The sequence below is a fragment of the Leopardus geoffroyi genome, chromosome D1 (assembly GCF_018350155.1).
Source record: "Leopardus geoffroyi isolate Oge1 chromosome D1, O.geoffroyi_Oge1_pat1.0, whole genome shotgun sequence".
In the NCBI taxonomy this organism is placed as follows: Eukaryota; Metazoa; Chordata; class Mammalia; order Carnivora; family Felidae; genus Leopardus; species Leopardus geoffroyi.
In genome coordinates, this window is record NC_059329.1 from 42951054 (window position 1) to 42969551 (window position 18498).

The window sequence follows — 18498 nt, forward strand, 5'->3', positions numbered from 1 at the left end:
AGAGGAGGAAGGATTAGCAGTAAAGAGGTACTCAGTCAAAGCGGAAAAAAGTGCCTCAGCCAAAGCCCCCTAATAAGTAGGTCTTGGTGGAGGCTCTTTGGCTCAAATATAGATATACATATGAACATGGCTGGACCAGAGTGCTTGAGTCCTTGACTACAGTGACTTCCAGAAAACTGCAATGTACTGGCTGTGTACCAAGTCTGAAATGGGGTGGGCAGCTTTCCCCCATAAGCCCTGCCAGGCAAGCTTAAATCTTTATAATTGCCTTGAATCAGGCCTAAAAAAAAATCACATATAGGATTTTCTCATCTACAAAATGCATATTTAATATCTACTATATGGGGTAGTAATGATGTAATAAAAGTTAAAGGTAAAGCAAGATGTCTATTCTCTTTCTAGGTGCTAGAACTGGACTCCTCAGGGTATGTTGGCTCTTAATCAGGAAGGTGGACTTTGTCTACAGGTTCAGAGGATTCAGAATATAAAAACATTTGAAAGCATCCTCATAAAAATTCCATACCATGTATCAGGGCCCTGGATTTTCCGAACCATGTCCCTCATCTTAGTGTAAGAAACCTGCCTTTGTTAGACAGTTAACTGACTTTTAGTTCCATCCTTTTTTTTTTTAAGTCCCAGGCTTGATTCTTGGCTTTCTCCACTCCATTGCTAAAGAATATGAAAACTTCACTGTATATAACCAAAGGGACATTTTGGTTGTCAATAGCTGTAGTAAGCTTGGCTTTTATTATCGTTTTTTATCACAACAACACAATAGCCATCAATACCATTATCCTTATAGCTATGATTTCCTCTACCTTAGGAATCAGACAAATCTGGGTTTATATCTTAGAAGTGACTTTTGAAAAGCTATGTGACTTTGAGCAAGTCATTCAACATCCTTATGATTCCATTTCCTCATCTGCAAAATACAGATTTACTAGCCACCATAAAAAAAGTAATGGTGTAATAAAAGTTCATGCAGCACAATGTTTGTTTTCCTACTTTCCTTCATTTATTCACTTTTCTCAAGCATTCTTTTTTCTATTATTTCTTCAAATGAGTTTTCTGCTTCTCTCCTCTCCTCTCCTCTCCTCTCCTCTCCTCTCCTTCTGGGATCCGTATAATGTGGACTTTTTTTCTTGGTGTTATCCAAGAGGTCCTTTGAACTAGCCTAATTTTTTTTTAATTATATTTTCTTTTTTCTTTTCACAGTTCGGCTTGGGTGCTTTCCACTAACTTGTCTTCCAGGCCACTGATCCATTCTTCTACATCCACAAATGTACTATTGATTCCCTCTGGTGTATTTTCCATTTCTGTTATTGTTTTCTTCAACCCTGGTTGGTTCATTTTTACATTTTCTATCTATTTATTGAAATACTCACTGAGTTCATCTATTCTCTCCAGCCCAGTGAGGATCTTTATGATCATTGCTTTAAACTCATTATCAGGCATATTGTCAAGCATCCTTTTTGTTTGTGTGCTTGTTTGGGGTATGGATTGTTTGTTTTCAGTTATATTAATGCCACTTCATTAAGATTATTCCATGAAAACACTTTATAAACTCTAAGCTTTATAAAAATACAGGGTTATTTTTGTTTAGTTTTGTCCAGAAGATACATGACAAAATAGAGCACAAAATTTCTGGCTTTACACCCCAGTTGTCAAACATACTAACTCAGAGGTCAAGGCATGTTGTTTAATTTACTTAGAACAATTGTCCATATTTCCAAATGTAAGGTAAAACTCTCTAATCTGCCTCACTTACAGTGAAGTTTGAGAAATAAATAAGTTAATATAAATTATAGTGCTCAATAAATTCTAAAGCAGTGTACAAATAGAAAACATCATTGTTAACATAATTTGGATAGCCCCCTAAATGAGTTCCTCAATATCCTAGCCTGTTCAACACATAGGAGCTAAATAAGTTTTCTAAAAGCAGAACTCAAATTATATCATTTCTCTGCTCAAAATTCATCAGGAGCACCCCTTTGCCTCTCAAATAAAGGTCATACTTCCTACCTGGCATTTAGAACCCTCCTCTTTATAAAGGTTTATCATCATTATTCATGAATACAAATGGTAAATGCTTCTGGCAAAGTGCACAACTTTTTAAAAATAATAATCTAAAGAAGGGATATATGCTTTTTGTAATAAGAAAACTAACAAACACAATATGAAAATGTCTCAACCACATGCAATGACCAGCATTAATGACTTTGTGGGCATTCTATCACACTGATCTTCCTCAGAGAAAGATGTATAAGCACATATACAAACACAGAGAGGTTTTGTTTCTCTGAAATGGTTGCCCTTTTTATTCTAAGATAAATGTTTTATATAAAATTAACTGGAACTTGCATTTTTTACTTTCTGAAATATCCGTGAAAGTTTTGATATACAAAGAGCCAGGAAGTCAAGAATTCAGTATTTACAATTACAGCAAAATGTATAGTTGATGGTTGTTCTTGAACTCATCAGAGAACTGAGGTTTTAGGGCAAATTGCCATTCCAGAATCTGAAGAGACAGGCACGTCTGCAGAGATACAACAACCATGACCTGCTTTATCTGGAACAAAAGTTGCTGGAACCATTAAATGATAAAGTTTTAAATGGTAGTTTTGATTAAATGCCAGAGGCTGAGTGGACTAGCTTGAGAGTGAGAAGCTAACTTCTGGGGCCTCAGTCTTAAAGGTGCTCATAACAGTTGCATAGGCCTTCTCTCAGGAAACTTACCAGGTTCTCAGGGTGAGGTCTGAGGAAAATCCTCTCAGAAGCTTGCATTTACACTGAAAAGAGAGGAACATCAGAGAAAGAATAAATTAAGATAAAATAAATGTGTTATTTTTCCTATTTGTCAGTGATCTAAAAGATAACTATTTAAAGCAACATATGTTAAACTATATTGAGTGATTATAGCAGATGGGTAAGTGAAATGAATGACAACAATATCACAAACATGGGAGGGAGGAATTTGGAATACTTTAAGTTACCTGCAATTCAGAAAAGCCAAATAGTATTATTTAAAGAGGGATTAGGTGAGTTTAAAATGTATACGGTAAACTTTGAGATGACCACTAAATTTTTTAAAAGGATAAATGATATGCTACGGAAGGAGGTAAAAAATGTAATTATATAAAATGTTCAATTAAAAACAGAGAGAACCAGACCAAGACTCCCTGATGAACATGGATGTAAAAATTCTCAACAACATACTAGCAAATCAAATCCAACAGTACATTAAAAGAATCATTCACCATGATCAAGTGGGATTTATTCTTGGGTTGCAAGGGTGATTCAACACAGGAAAACCTTGGTCCATGAGCATAATTTGTTCCAGAAACATGCTTGTAATCCAAAGCACTTGTATATCAAAGTGAATTTTCCCGTAAGAACTAATGAAAACTCAGATGATTCATTCTACAACCCAAAAATATTCATATAAAATGATTACAATACTGTAATATAATATAAAATGATAAAGAAAATACAAAATATAAAGAAAAATGATTACAATACTGTGATATAATACAAAATAATAAAATACAGAATATAAAGAAAAATAAATTAACTTGCATTTACCTTTGAACACCTTCGTGGCTGGTGTGAGGGAGACAACAGAGAGGAGGGTTATTGCACAGGATAACTTTCACTATCACTAACAGAATCACTGCTATATACTGGCTCAATGGAATCTTTTCCTTTTCATGCAACTTTAACAAGGAACCTATCCAATGACACTTATTTTTGCCTCCTTTTGAAGATTTCACAGAAATGTGACATTGCATTGTTGTTAAACAGATTCGTCACTCGCACTGCTACAGCCTTATTCAGGTGGTGTTTTTCTACAAAATTTTACACTGTTTCCCACATTTTACACATCTTCCTAATTTCATTTGAAGTGAAGGATTTCTCTGCCTTTTTCTCCCCCTCCTCTGCAAACAAGATGCAAATGTAGACTTCTCGTAAAATCTTGGACTTTTGGCCACTCTCATACCTCATTAATACTTCTCGATGATTTCCTTCTTAATTTCCACCACAATAATCTTCTTCTTCTTACTACCTTTCTTTTCAATGTTTTTCTGCATAGGGGCCATTGTATACACTCACACAGATGTTGACTACAGCACAGTATTAATAAACTCTTGTCATATACTGTATTTAATGTAACTGGCAATAAGGCAGCAGAGGATGGTGTCTATATCTGCAGACAGTCTGACTTGGAATAAAGAAAAGCATTCCTAAGCTTTGGAAAAGGAAAGGACTGTCCACAGGTGCTTTGAAGTGACTAAAAATACACTGCCAGTTGCAGGCACCTTCCAATGTTCTGAAAAATCACTGATTTCTTCCAAACACCATGGTCTGAGACCGAGCATCTGAGTATGGGAGATGATCACCCACAATCCCACAGTGAGAGAGAAAGAAAGAGAGAGACAAGAACCATTGGCTCAGTTGTGATCATGTAACGTTTGGCATCACATACTACTCATATTGCAAGACTTTCGTTTATCAAGTTAAAATTTATTAGAAATGTTTGCTCATCTTGAAGAACACTCACAGAACAAGTTACTCACAATCCAAGGTTTTACCGTACTCACCAATCAATGTGATACACCATATTAATAAAAGAAAAGATAGGGGCGCCTGGGTGGCTCAGTCGGTTGAGTGTCCAACTTCGGCTCAGGTCATGACCTCGCGGTTCGTGAGTTTGAGCCCCGTGTTGGACTCTGTGCTGACAGCTCAGAGTCTGGAACCTGCTTCCGATTCTGTGTCTCCCTTCTCTCACTGCCTCTCCTCAACTCTCTCTTTCTCTTTCAAAAATAAATAAACATTAAAATTTTTTTTTAATTTTTTAAAAATTTAAAAAAAGAAAAGAACCATATGATCTCATATGCATCTCAATAGATGCAGAAAAGCATTTGACAAAGTACAGCATCCATTCTTGATAAAAACCATCAGCAAAGTAGGGGCAAAGAAAACATACCTCCGCATCATAAAGGCCATATATGAAAAACCTACAGCTAATATCATCCTCAATGTAAAAGAACTGAGAGTATTTCCTCTATGGTAAGGAACAAGACAGTGATGTCCACTCTGACTATTGTTACTTAACATATTCTGGAAGTTCTAGCTGCAGCAATCAGACAACAAAAAGAAATAAAATGCATCCAAATTGGCAAGGAACAATTCATACTTTGACTATTTTCAGAAGACATGATACTCTGTGTAGGAAACTCAAAAGACTCCACCAAAAACTTGCTAGAACTAATATATGAATTCAGAAAAGTTGCAGGATACAAAATTAACATATAGAAATCTGATGCAATTATATACATCAGTAATGAAGGAGCAGAAAGAGAAATCAAGGAATAAATCCATTTATAATTGCACCAAAAACAATAAGATACCTAGGAATAAACCTAACCAAAGAGGCAAAGATCTATACTCTGAAAAATGTAGAACACTTATGAAAGAAATTGAAGAGGACACAAAGAAATGGAAAAATATTCCATGCTCATGGATTGGAAGAACACATTATTAAAACGTTTATACTACCTAAAGCAATCTACACATTCAATGCAATCTCTGTGAAAATACTACCAGCATTTTTCACAGAGCTAGAACAAACAATCCTAAAATTTGCATGGAACCACATAATACCCCCCAAAAACCAAAGCAATCTTGAAAAAGAAAAGCAGGGCTGGAGGCATCACAATTCTGGACTTCAAGTTATTAAAAAGCTGTAGAGATCAAGACGGTATGGTACTGGCACAAAAACACATAGATCAGTGGAGCAGAGTAGAAAACCTAAAAATAGACCCACAACTATATGGTCAACTGATATTTGATGAAACAGGAAGGAATATCCAATGGAAACAAGACAGTCTCTTTAACAAGTGGTGTTGGAAAAGCTGGACAGCAACATGCAAAAGAATGAAACTGAATCACTTTCTTAACACCATACACAAAAATAAATTCAAAATGGATGGAAGCCTAAATGTGAAACAGGAAACCATTAAAATCTAGAGGAGAACACAGGCAGTAATCTCTTTCACATCAGCTGTAGCAACTTCTTACTAGATACGTTTCTTGAGGCAAGAGAAAGAAAAGCAAAAATGAACTATTGGGACCTCATCAAAATAATAAGCTTCTGCACAGCAAAGGAAATAATCAATAAAACTAAAAGACAACCAGTGGAATAAGAGAAGATATTTGCAAATGATATCTAATAAAGAGTTAGTATCCAAAATCTACAAAGAACTTATCAAACTCAACACCCAAAAAACAATCCTGTGAAGAAATGGACAGTAGATATGAACAGACATACAGCTGGCTAACAGACACATGAAAAGATGTTCAACATCACTCATCATCAGGGAAATACAAATCAAAACTATGATGAGATATTACCTCACACCTGTCAGAATGGCTAAAATTAACAACTCAGGAAACAACAGATGTCGGCAAGGATGTGGAAAAAGAGGAACCCTCTTACACTGTTGGTGAGAATGCAAACTAGTGCAACCACTCTGGAAAACAGTGTGGAACATCCTCAAAAAGTTAAACATAGAACTATCCTATGACCCAGCAATTGTACTACTAGGTATTTGCCCAAGGATACAAAAATACTGATTCAAAGGGACACATGCATCCCAATGTTTATAGCAGCATTATCAACAATAGACAAATTATGGAAAGAGCCCAAATGTCCATTGACTGATTAATGGATAAAAAAGATGTATGTATATGTATGTGTATATATATGTATATATATACATGTATATGTATACATATACATATACATACATACATATGTACATATATGTGCATATATGTACATATATACATACATACATATATGCGTATATGTATGTGTATATATGTGTGTATATATACATGTATATATACACATACATATACATACATACATGTATATATACACATACATATACATACATACATGTATATATACACATACATACATATACATACACACACACAGGAATATTACTCAGCCATAAAAAGAATGAACTCTTGCCATTTGCAATGATGTGGATGGAACTAGAGCATATTATCCAAGGCAAAACAAGTCAGAGAAAGACAAATATCATATGATTTCACTCATATGTGGAATTTATGAAACAAAATGGATAAACACGGGGGGGAAAGAGAGAGGCAAACCATCAAACAGATTCTTCACTAAAGAAAACAAACAGAATTGATGGAGGGATGTGGGTGGGGATGGGCTAAATAGGTGATGGATATTAAGGAGGATACTTGTGATGAGCATTGGGTGTTGTATGTAAGTGAAGACTCACTAAATCCTACGTCTGAATCTCATATTACATTGTATGTTCACTTACTGGTATTTAAATAAAAACTTGAAAGAAATAAAAACACCAAAAAAAATAGGAAAAGGGGAGGATTATTACATAAATAATCACTTCATATGTTAATGGCTGAAATAAATTAATTACAAGGCAAAGACTATTAGAATGGAAAAAATAAGACTCACTGAATTTTATCTACAAGAAACCCATTTTAAATGTAAAGATTCAGGTTAAAAGTAAAAAGATGGAAAAAGATATACCATGCTAACACTAACAAAAACAAAGCTAGAGTAGCTATATTAATTTCAGTTAAAAAAGAATTCAGAACAAGGACCACTCTCACAGATAAAGAGCTCATTCTCTAAGAAGATATAATCTCAAACATGCATCCACTGACAGCAGAGCATAAAAATATATGAGGCAAAAACAGATTGAACTAAAATGAGAAACAGAGAAATCTAGTATTAGAGTTGGAGACTTTAATACACATCCCTCTTTCAGTAACTGATGAATTAAGCAGGCAGAAAATCAATAAAGATGTAAATGACATGAACAGAACTACCATTATCAACTTGATTTAATTGACATTTATAAAATACTCCATTCAACAACAGCAGAACATAAATTTGTTTCAAACTTTCATGGAACATTCAACCAACATAGGTCACATTCTTGGCCATACTTTAATACACCTTAACAAACTAAAAAATATATTTTTTTGGTGTTTATTTATTTTTGAGAGACAGAGACAGAAAATGAGCAGGGGAGGAGCAGAGAGAGGGAGACACAGAATCTGAAGAAGGCTTCAGGCTGTCAGAAAGAGCCTGAAGTGGGCCTTAAACTCACAAACCGTGAGATCATGACCTGAGCTGAAAACAGACGTTTAACTGACTGAGCCATCCAGGTGCCCCACACCTTAACAAATTTTTAAAATTGAAATTGTATAAATTATGTTCTTAGGCCACAATGGAATTAAACTAGAAATCAGTAATAGTAGCTGAATAACCCCGAAATATTTGAAAATTAAACAGGAATCTTCTAAATAATCAAATGGCCTCAAGTTGGCCTGGCAGCACTCATCTCCCCAACTCTTGATATGGGGATATAAATCTGAATACTTTCTGTCAGCTGAGGGCAACAGAGGCCATCACCCTTCCTCTAGAATGACATTTTCCCATCTTTCAGGACCAATGGACCCATGTTCAACTGCTGTTCAGAGGGAACCTTCTTCACATTAGCCCTCAGAGTGCTAGTTTGAATATTTGCCACTAGCACTTAGATCTGCAAGTGTGGGGCTCAACCCAGGTCCATGCCATAGGCTTCAAGGTTCATCCTAGAAGCATTCTTGCTTGTGGGGTATAGTGTTCAGGGCTTGAGATTTAGGAAAGACTCTCCCCACACCCATCCCTCCTGCTTGTCATCAACCACCAGCAAAGGCCAAATGCTGCAATGCCATCTATATTCAGGGCTAGCTGATTTGGCAGATGAGTCGTTAAACACTCCTCAGTGGATTCTGGCTTTCATGGCCACCATCCTGCTGATGTCATTGTTTTCTTCGTAAAAAAATTCATCACGTTACAGTCTTCTCAGGATTTTTCATATCTCTCTCCATAGATTTTGAGAAAATTCCACCGAATAAATATAGGGAAATTCTGTCTGTGTAATTTATTCAACCATTCCTTTATTGATGTTGATTAATTTTGTTTCCAGTGTTTTGTCCCCAAGAGCAATGATTCTAGAAAAATCCACAAAAACACTCTTATACGTTATGTTTTTATTTTTAGTAGATAGATTCCTAGGAAGGGGGTTGCTTTGTAGAAAAATGTAATTTAAAAAAATATATATATGGTACCAGATTGTTTCTCAGTAAGGCAATAAAATGAGAAAAGTCTTTCACCAGTGATAAATGATAAAATTGCTCCACATGTTTTTGCTAGCCATTGGTTTTAGAGTACATTTTAATTCTGGCAGCTTGGTAGAATAAAGTACTATTTCATTTTTGACCTGACATTTATTTCTCTGATATTGAACTTGAGAATCTTTTCCAGTTCTTGCTAGCCAAATAAAATTACTAATTTGTTAGCTGGCCATTTCATTGTTTGCCCATATTTTTCTATTAAAAAATTGTTTCTTTATAATAGAATTTATTTCAGGATTCTCTGGATTATTCTCCTTTTGTCTGATCTATTTTCTCTTTCCATGGCAATATCATATGCACTTATTACTGTAGCTTTATAACTAATTCTGACCATTCTTTTTTATTTTCATACTTTCCTTAAATTCTCTGATATTACATATAAACTTCAAGTTAAGTTACCAGTTTTTTTTTCAAAACTCACATCAGGATTCAAATTGTTGTTGTATTAAATTTCTAATAACTTGGAGAATTGTCATTTTTTTGTGATGTTAAATTTTTTCATTCAAGAATATCCTATTTTTCACATAATTTGTTTGCTATTGTTTTTGTAATTTTCTTCACTTCCTTCCCCATATTCTTTATTAAATACTTTATAGATTTCTGTTTAGATTATGAATGGGATTTTTCCTAACTCCTCAGGTTATTTATAGCAAGAATGGTTACTATTTGCCTGTTTACTTTGTTATACAATAACTTTCCCAATTTTCTTTTTCTGTTGAATATTTTTTCTAGAATATTTTAGGTTTGCCAGCTATGTATGTAATCAACTCACCAACAAAAACCAAATAATTTTTGTTCTTCCAAAATTTATAAATATTATTTGATTTTTTCTCTCAGTATATATTTTACATCCTTCAGTATAATAGTGAGTAATCACAGTGCTAGCAGGTATCCCTTTCTAATTACAATTCTAATTGTAATTAAAGTATTTATTAACATTTCACAAATTATATTTATATTTATATTTGCTTTAGATTATGATAATATTTATCATATTTATATAATTTCCTTATATTCCTGTTTATTGGGGTTCTAATTAGGCAAGTCTTCTGAATTTCTTTTTAAAGTATATTTTCAATATTTTAATGATATAAATGTATACATTTTTCTCTAGTTTTTTGAGGAAATGAGTTATGCTAGTATAATCCTTGGAAACAATGATAACTTTATTTGGCAATGTGTTTGAGTATTTTTTTTTAGAAAATTTGTTTTGTAACAATAAATGAGATTTTACCCTCTTTATAGGTTTTAATATTAAAGTTATGATGGCTTCATAAAATTGGGAAGTTGTACATTCCTTCTGAACTACAGTAACCTAGAACTCGTCATTTATTTATTAGTTACATAGCTTCCATTTTTAATGATATTTCCTTAATCACCATTTCAATGCTTTTCTTTTTATTTTCCTTTTTTGACAGTTGGCCTATTAAATTTTCTTCTCTTGAATTGATTTTATTAATTTATATTTTGCTAGAACACAACCCATTTCCTCTAGGTTTTCAAATTTATCCATAGTTTCATATAATATTCTGTAATGACTCTTTTCATTACTTCTGTATTTATTGATATTTATATTCTGAGAATATATTGAAACATTATGATTAATAAATATCAATATAAGCCTCTCTGAACTGCTTGCAGACTGGAAAGCACAGATTTGTTCAAGTGTTACTATTTCAGAATTTTTAGGGAAAGTAATATTTGGCCTTGGTTGCTAATTTTGGGTGGAAAAATATATTTGGAATCCTTGAATTAGAAAATATACAACCACAGAAAGCCATTAAGCCATTAATGATTTAACAGGAATTTTTTGGGTGTGATTTTGCTTTTATTTAATAATCACACTGGCAGGGCAACAATATCCTTATCACAGAAATGGAGAAACATTGCCAGGAAAAAAGCAGATGGCAAAGAAGATCAAGGTCATAAAATACATAGAAAATACAAGATACTGCAAAAAGCTTTTTTCATGTTTCAGTAACATAAGAAGCATCGCTAGCAACATCATTATGACAAAGGACAGAAAGACACACTGAAAAATTAATAATAGTGTGCTAATGAAACAATTAAACTCTAAAATTTGACTGGTCATATAGTTACAGTATGATTTTTTGACAGATAACTGAGTCGCTTTCTCATTTTATTTCTTAACTAAGTTTATTACAAAGAAAAGCAAAAATACCTTATGTTATTTTATAAGACCCGGCCCACTCATATAACATCAATATTTATATTTATCTTGGTAAGATTAATAAAGTCAAATTCCAAATGACCATCCTGACCAAGTCATGAAAACTGAATTTGTTTTAGATTATTAATTACTACCACGGTTGAATGTAACTAATGGGTCATTAAAAAAACTGGAAAGTGCTTAGACAGGGAGAGTTAGACTGTCTTTCCAAACTCAGGTTCATTTTCTGGATCAATAACAACAACAAACACATGTAGTACATACTATGTGCCATATTCTACTATATGTGATTTACATATATAATGTTAGACCAATCTAATGAGACAGGCTCTAAGATCATGCTGTTTTATACTTAAGGAAGTTGAAATGCACAGAAAACAATTATTTCTAAGGTCACATGGCTTATAAGCAGTAGAGCAGAGGTTTGAACACATAGCTCTTTCCAGATTCAATGTTCAAAACTACCATTCTTTATTTTTTTTTAAGATTTTCATTTTAATTTCAGTATAGTTAACAGACAGTGTTATATTACTTTCAGGTGTACAATATAGGGATTCAATAACTCTATATACCATTAGTCAGTGCTCATCATAAGTGTACTCTTAATCTCTATCATCGATTGCACCCATCCCCCACCCACCTCTGATATGCTCTCTTTATTTTAAATGAGTCCCCTCAACTAAAATTATTTTTTCCCAACAAGAACATTTTTTACCTGGAGTATACTTCAGAATACATGGTTCCAAAAGACATATGTATGAAACATACTCTCCAAGAAAAATAGAATACACATTTTCTTCAAACACACACAGAAGAACCCCTGATTAAATCACATACAATGAGACATAGCAAATATTACAAATTTACGAAGACTGAAATCACACCAGGCATATTTTCCAACCACAATGGTAAAAAACTAAATATCAACAATAAAGCTGGAAACTCTACAATGTAAATATTAAATATTTAATATGCAAATATTAAACAACACACTACTGCACCAGCAATGGGCCAAATAATAAATCAACTGGTGGCTGCCTGGGTGGCTCAGTGGGTTAAGTGTCTGACTTCAGCTTAGGTCATGATCTCACAATTTGTGGGCTTGAGTCCCCCATCAGGCTCTCTGCTTTCATCACAGAGTCCACTTCAGATCCTCTGTCCCCCTCTCTCTCTCTGCCCATCCTCTGTTCTCTCTTTCTCTCTCTCTCAAATCAATAAAAACTTTTAAAAAAAGAAATCAAAAGGCAAACCAAAATATGTCTCAAAATGAAAAAGGAAACACAATATCCAGAAACCTCTCAGATGCAGCAAAAGATGTTAGAGTGAAATTTCTGCCATGATGCTTTGTATTAAGAAAAAAACTTCAAATAAATGACTTAATGTTACAGCACAAGGAACTAGAAAAATAAGAAACTTCACTGAAATTTAGTAGATAAAGGAAATAATAAAGAAAAAATCAGAAATAGAGACCAGAATAAACAAAAACATAACCTAAGGAATCTTAAGCATTTATAAAAAAGATATACAACTGCATGAAATGAAAAGTAAATACGTTTCATATTAAGATGTGAGCAAATTTTCTTTCTAAATTTAGCAGGAAAATGTTTTCCTATGGCTTGAGTGAGAAGAACTCATCATTGCATTTGAAAAAAAAGCCTAATAAATAGCCCTCTTATCTTCTACCTGATCTCTGAACCAATACAAATATAAGACAAAAGAGCCAGAAAATGGAGTTCAAATTACCACTTTTATGACTGAGACTGGAAAGTCTGACTAATATATGCTGGCAAGCAGGCTTTCTAATAACAAATCCCAAAGGTAGACAAACTTTGCTACCAAGACATGGAAGCATTGGAACAAGGAAAGTCACTCCCACCACCCCTTCTCCCCAGAGCAAAGAGCCTGCCCAAGAAATAGGACAGAAAACATACTTTCTAGTGCTTTCTAGTGCTAACTGAATCCAGGAGCTATAGCAAAGACTGGTTGAGCAATACATACCTAGTTACTTCTCCAAAACTCACCATTAATGCTAAGTCACTACTCTTCACAAAGAGTGGAAAAGTTGAAAAAAGAAGCTAGGAGGATCAGGCTCATGGTGTTTCCTCCAACGGGAGAGAAACATTTAGAAAAGGGAAGAAATATTTCCACCTTGTACCTTAGAATTACCACCTCTCATTCATTTATTGATCCACTCATGCAACCATTAAACATTTACTAGTATCTAGGTTGTTAAAAATATCAGTCTAAAAAGCCCCTGTAGGGGTGCCTGGGTGGCTCATTCGGTTGAGCACTGACTCATGATCTCACAGTCCATGAGTTCGAGCCCCGCGTCGGGCTCTATGATGACAGTTCAGAGCCTAGAGCCTGCTTTGGATCTTGTGTCTCCCTCTCTCTCTGCCCCTCCCCCACTCGTGCTGTCTCTCTGTTTCTCTCTCTCTCTCTCTCTCTCTCTCTCAAAAATAAAATAAACATTAAAAAAAAAACTTTTAAAAGCCCTTGTAGGTCACTCCCCAAAACACTATTAAATACAATTTTCAAAATGACTAAAATCTGAAGATAATTTGTTGTACTTCCTAGATGCCAGCTCCCTTTCTCCCTAGAATGATTAATAGAATGGGAAGAAAAGGCCTGTGTTGCATATAGCTATTTCTCTGGTATTGAAGTAAACATTGATGTTTCTAGCATGCCCTGGAAAGAGTTCTGTGAGTATGGGGATAGCAAATAGGCCTTACTTATAACACCAGTTTTGGCACAGATATCACAGGTAGTAGATACCTATACAATACTGATATCTAGACTTTTCTGTAGTATTTGCCCTGGCATTCCTAACTCCACCAAACACAGTAGTGCCATCTTCAGAAATATATAAATAACATCCTTCTATATTCAGCATAAACTACATAGCCTGACTTGTAAAGCACTTTATAACCTGGATCTTGCCCATATCTCTAGAGTTTTCTCCCACTACTTCTCTCTTAGTACTCACCAGTAGTGATCTACTAAACTACTTTCCATTTATTAAACTTCCCAGCCTCTCTCTTTCACCACTGGACCTGTCTACACATTTATGTCCCTCTGGAACACTTTCACCCACACTCACTCTTTTTGTATATTTCATGTTTCAGTTCTTCAAGAGGCAGTGAATGAACCAAGGGTGATATTCAAAACATTTAACAAGTGTGGCTTGGGCACTGGTGAGCATTCAGAATGGACATAGGCTGTAATGCTGGAAAAGAATCATAGAAGGCTGACAGTGTTCAGAGATTAACCCTTACTGGCAGGTTCATGAAAAAGTGTAGAAGGGAGATCTTTTAGAGAGAATCCTGAATGGCCACAGTGTCAGGAAAAACAATTGGGAGCACAGGGAGAGGCTATTTACCAAACTGTTCAGAAGTTATTTCACTCTTTTATTAAGTGGTCGGGTCCTTCTGTTGTAAACTAGCTTAACATCTGCCTTTTATAATTCCATGAGGTTAGGTATCTCTTATGTTCTCCCATGGTGTTTATCACCTCACACCTCTTGTCACACTGTATTATAATTTCCAATTCACTTGTCTGCCTCTCTCACTAAATTAAAAGCCCTGTAAAGTCAAGGACCTTGTCTTGTTTATCATGGTGCCATCATCACCCAACATAGGGACCAAAACATGGCAGACAAGTGTCAAAAATATTTGTGAAAGGGAAGGGAGAATAAAAGGAAGATAGAAGGAAGGAAGACAGAAGATTTTTAGTAGATCAGATACACAAGTCCTATTATTATTGTCTAATGTATAGAATTACAAACAAGTGTTAAGCATTTGACTTCAGCTCAGGTCATGATCTCACAGTCCATGAGTTCGAGCCCCATGTTGGGTTCTGGGCTGACAGCTTGGATCCTGGAGTCTGCTTTGGATTCTCTCTCTCTCTCTCTCTCTCCCTCTCTCTCTGCCCCTCCCTGGCTCCTTCTGTCTTTCTCTCTCCTTCTCTCTGTCTCTCTCAAAAATAAATAAACATTAAAAAAAAAGAATAGAAAGACATAAAGATCATTTGATCCAACCTCCTCCTTTTATAAAGACAGAGAACTGAAAAGGAGTTAGTATCTGCTCAGCATCAGGTAGCTAGGGAAAGTATTCACATGCCCATGTCCACGTTTAGTGCTCTTATCTTTTTACTTCTCTGAACCTTCTGAAAACTAAGATTGAACCATACTGACAAAATATTCCCCATTACCGTTCTTTGGAATTGAAATTTATTTAAGATATTCCATAGCTACTGCAAAGACCTTCAGTGTATTTCAGGAAGGCTATTATCTTTCTGTGGTGCTGTTTGATATTCATATAAAACAAAAATGCCCATATATGTGTTAATATATTTGTCAGAATTAGACTCTGAAATTCTATGAATTCAGGTTTGAAGGTGAAAATTCATGCCTTTATTTTATTTCAGCATGTTCCATGATCACAACACATGCCTCACACTCCAGAAATAGTGCTCATACCTCACAAACTACCTAGCCTCAGGTGAAACACCTGTGTTCTTAAAACTGAAGTTCTCATGATATTCAATTAAAAAGAGAACATACAAACTCTTATGTGGCTCCATGCTGCACACTCCCACATTCCTGGGAGAGAAGGTAAGTAAACCTTCCTTTAAATACTTACTGAATATAAGTGAGCAATAAATTAGGTTCTTAAGCTCCCAACCCACCTAAATAGTTTATTTGTACTAGCAAAGTATAAAGTGAGACACATGGTCCACTGTCAGGGAGTTGTAGTAGACAGTAAAGTAGCATATGTTTTGAATCAGTTCCTCTTGCTGGTTTCAATAAAGCAGAAACAAGGCTTTTTACCTATTCAATCATACAAGCCACAGTTGTTTTACAACAACATTTCTCAGAATGTGTCCACTGCCATACCAGCAAACACTAGTAAAAAAAGAATGCTCAGAGCACAGAGGATTATTAGGGCAGCGAAACCATTCTATATGATGCTATAATGGTGAATACATGTTGTTATACATTTGCTAAAATCCATGTACAATACCATCTGTGAACACCAATGTAAACTATGGACTATGGGTGATGATGATGTGTCAATATAGATTCCTGATTGTAACAAATGTACCACCCTGGTGGGGATGTTGATAGTGGAGAAGCTATATGCATATGGGGACAGGCAGTCTGTGAGGGCTCTCTATACTTTTCTGCTCAACTGTGCTGTAAACCTAAAACTACTTTGAAAAACAGTCTATTGAAAAGAAGAGAGAATATTCTCTTGTCTCGTGTCTCTCTGACTCTGTCTCATGTGCATACCGTACACATGCAGAGAAGGACATGGTTCAAGAAACTTGGAAATTGCTGTATGTTGCGTCTGTCTCTTAAAGATGGTTGAGTATAGGAGGAGGTGTTAAGATGGCAGAGCAGCATGGAGACCCTGAGCTTGTTTCATCCCTGAGATGCAGCCAGATCAGCCCCAAACTGTTTTGAATATGTAGGAAATTGATTTGAGGATTAGCACAACAATCTGCATAACCTGAACCACAGAACTCAGGAGGAACATAGTGTGGAGAAGTGAACTGGGAGAGAAAACCCACAGAGGATAGGGAGCTGTTTTTGCAAAGAGAGGGCAGGAAAAGGGAAAGGGGCAGAGTGTGGTGCCCCAGGATGGTGCAAGAAAAACACTCCCCCAGAAGTAGCTGGAGAAAAATAGAGAGAAAGAGTGAAAACTCTCAGGGGACTAAACAAGAAATCTGTTCTCCAAAACCATTGATGGGAAGAAAGGAGAGGGTTTCAATACCACCAGGATTCTATAAACAGGGGAGCACAAAGTCTAAAGTTTCAGAGATCAGTGCCTGGCAGTTCTCTGGTGAGGAAGTAGGGGGAATCCCAAGGAGCAAGCAGCAGGGTCTGAGGAGTCCAACTGCCGCATGGAGAGAAGTGGTTCCCCTGCTTGGAGTGCATTTGGTAGAGGCCATATGGCCTTCCGGCAGACAAAGGTCCCAGCAGACCACAGAGAGCAGCTACATTTGCTGATATTGGGACAAAGACACCAGAGTGTGGCAAAACCTTCTGCAGGTTGTGTGCTGTGGTTTGCCATAATCTCTGAACCTCTGCCATTGTGTGATCAAACATTTTCTGAGGCAAGCCAGCACCTGGCCATTGCTCAATGAGACCCTCCCCCCAGAGAGTTGGCACAGGTCCAAGCTGCAGGGTCTCTGAAGTATGGGGTTTTGAAACACAACCACATATGAAATAAAACTATAGGGGGAGGTGAGGCCTGGCAGGCAGACAGCTTAGACATGGGCAGGGTAGAGGCGGAGAGTGGACAGAGGCCAGAGACAAAGGAGGGGTACTTGATCGTGGGTCAGTGACAGCGCAATGTTCCTGTGTCAGAGACTAGGAAGCTGGATGAAGCCATTTTCACCTCTCCTGCACACAGGCATGTGCAGATATGCGTGTGCGCTATGCTGATCCACCCCAGTAAGCAAAGCAGTGCCACCTAGTGGAGAACGGAGCTGTTACACCAAGCACGCCCAACTGTGCCCTCCAAGCACATCCCTTAGAAGACCAGAACAAGTCACTCAACCTGTGTACTGACTATAGAGGGCTTCATAGTATCAGTTCTAGGGGAAACTGGATGTAACTTCATTCAGGTTTCATTTTCTTTGCTTCTGTTTTTTACTTAAATTATTATTTTTTCTTTCTTTCCTTTCTTCCTCATTCTCAGATACAGAGAGAGAAAGTTTATTTTTCTTCTCTTTTTTATGTTATTTTTATTTTAATTTCTTATTCAATTTCATTTTATATGATTTTATTGTATTTTTTTAATTTTTAATTTTTTTCATACTTTATTTGTTTTTTTTTTTTCCTTTTTTCTCTATTCTATCAAACTCCTTTCAACAAGCAGACCAAAATACACCTAGAACATAGCTTGCTTTATTGGATTTTATGTTTTATTTTCCATTTTTGAATTTTTATTTTTTATCTTATCTCCAAAGTGACAAAATGAAAGAATTCACCCCAAAAGAAAGAACAGGACGAAATGACAGCCAGGGGCCTAATCAACACATATATAAGTAAG

General features: G+C 35.6%; 1 long non-coding RNA gene across 4 annotated transcripts in view; it reads right to left on the minus strand.

Annotated features, from left to right (window-relative positions):
- LOC123601030 overlaps nucleotides 1–18498 on the minus strand; it is a 106635-nt gene that overhangs the window by 25410 nt on the left and 62727 nt on the right. For all 4 annotated transcript variants that reach the window (XR_006713939.1, XR_006713941.1, XR_006713940.1 and 1 more), the window contains 2 exons: nucleotides 3583–3600; nucleotides 2737–2789 (listed from right to left, as the gene is read on the minus strand). This is a non-coding gene — a long non-coding RNA (uncharacterized LOC123601030). The remainder of the gene's footprint in view (nucleotides 1–2736; nucleotides 2790–3582; nucleotides 3601–18498) is intronic.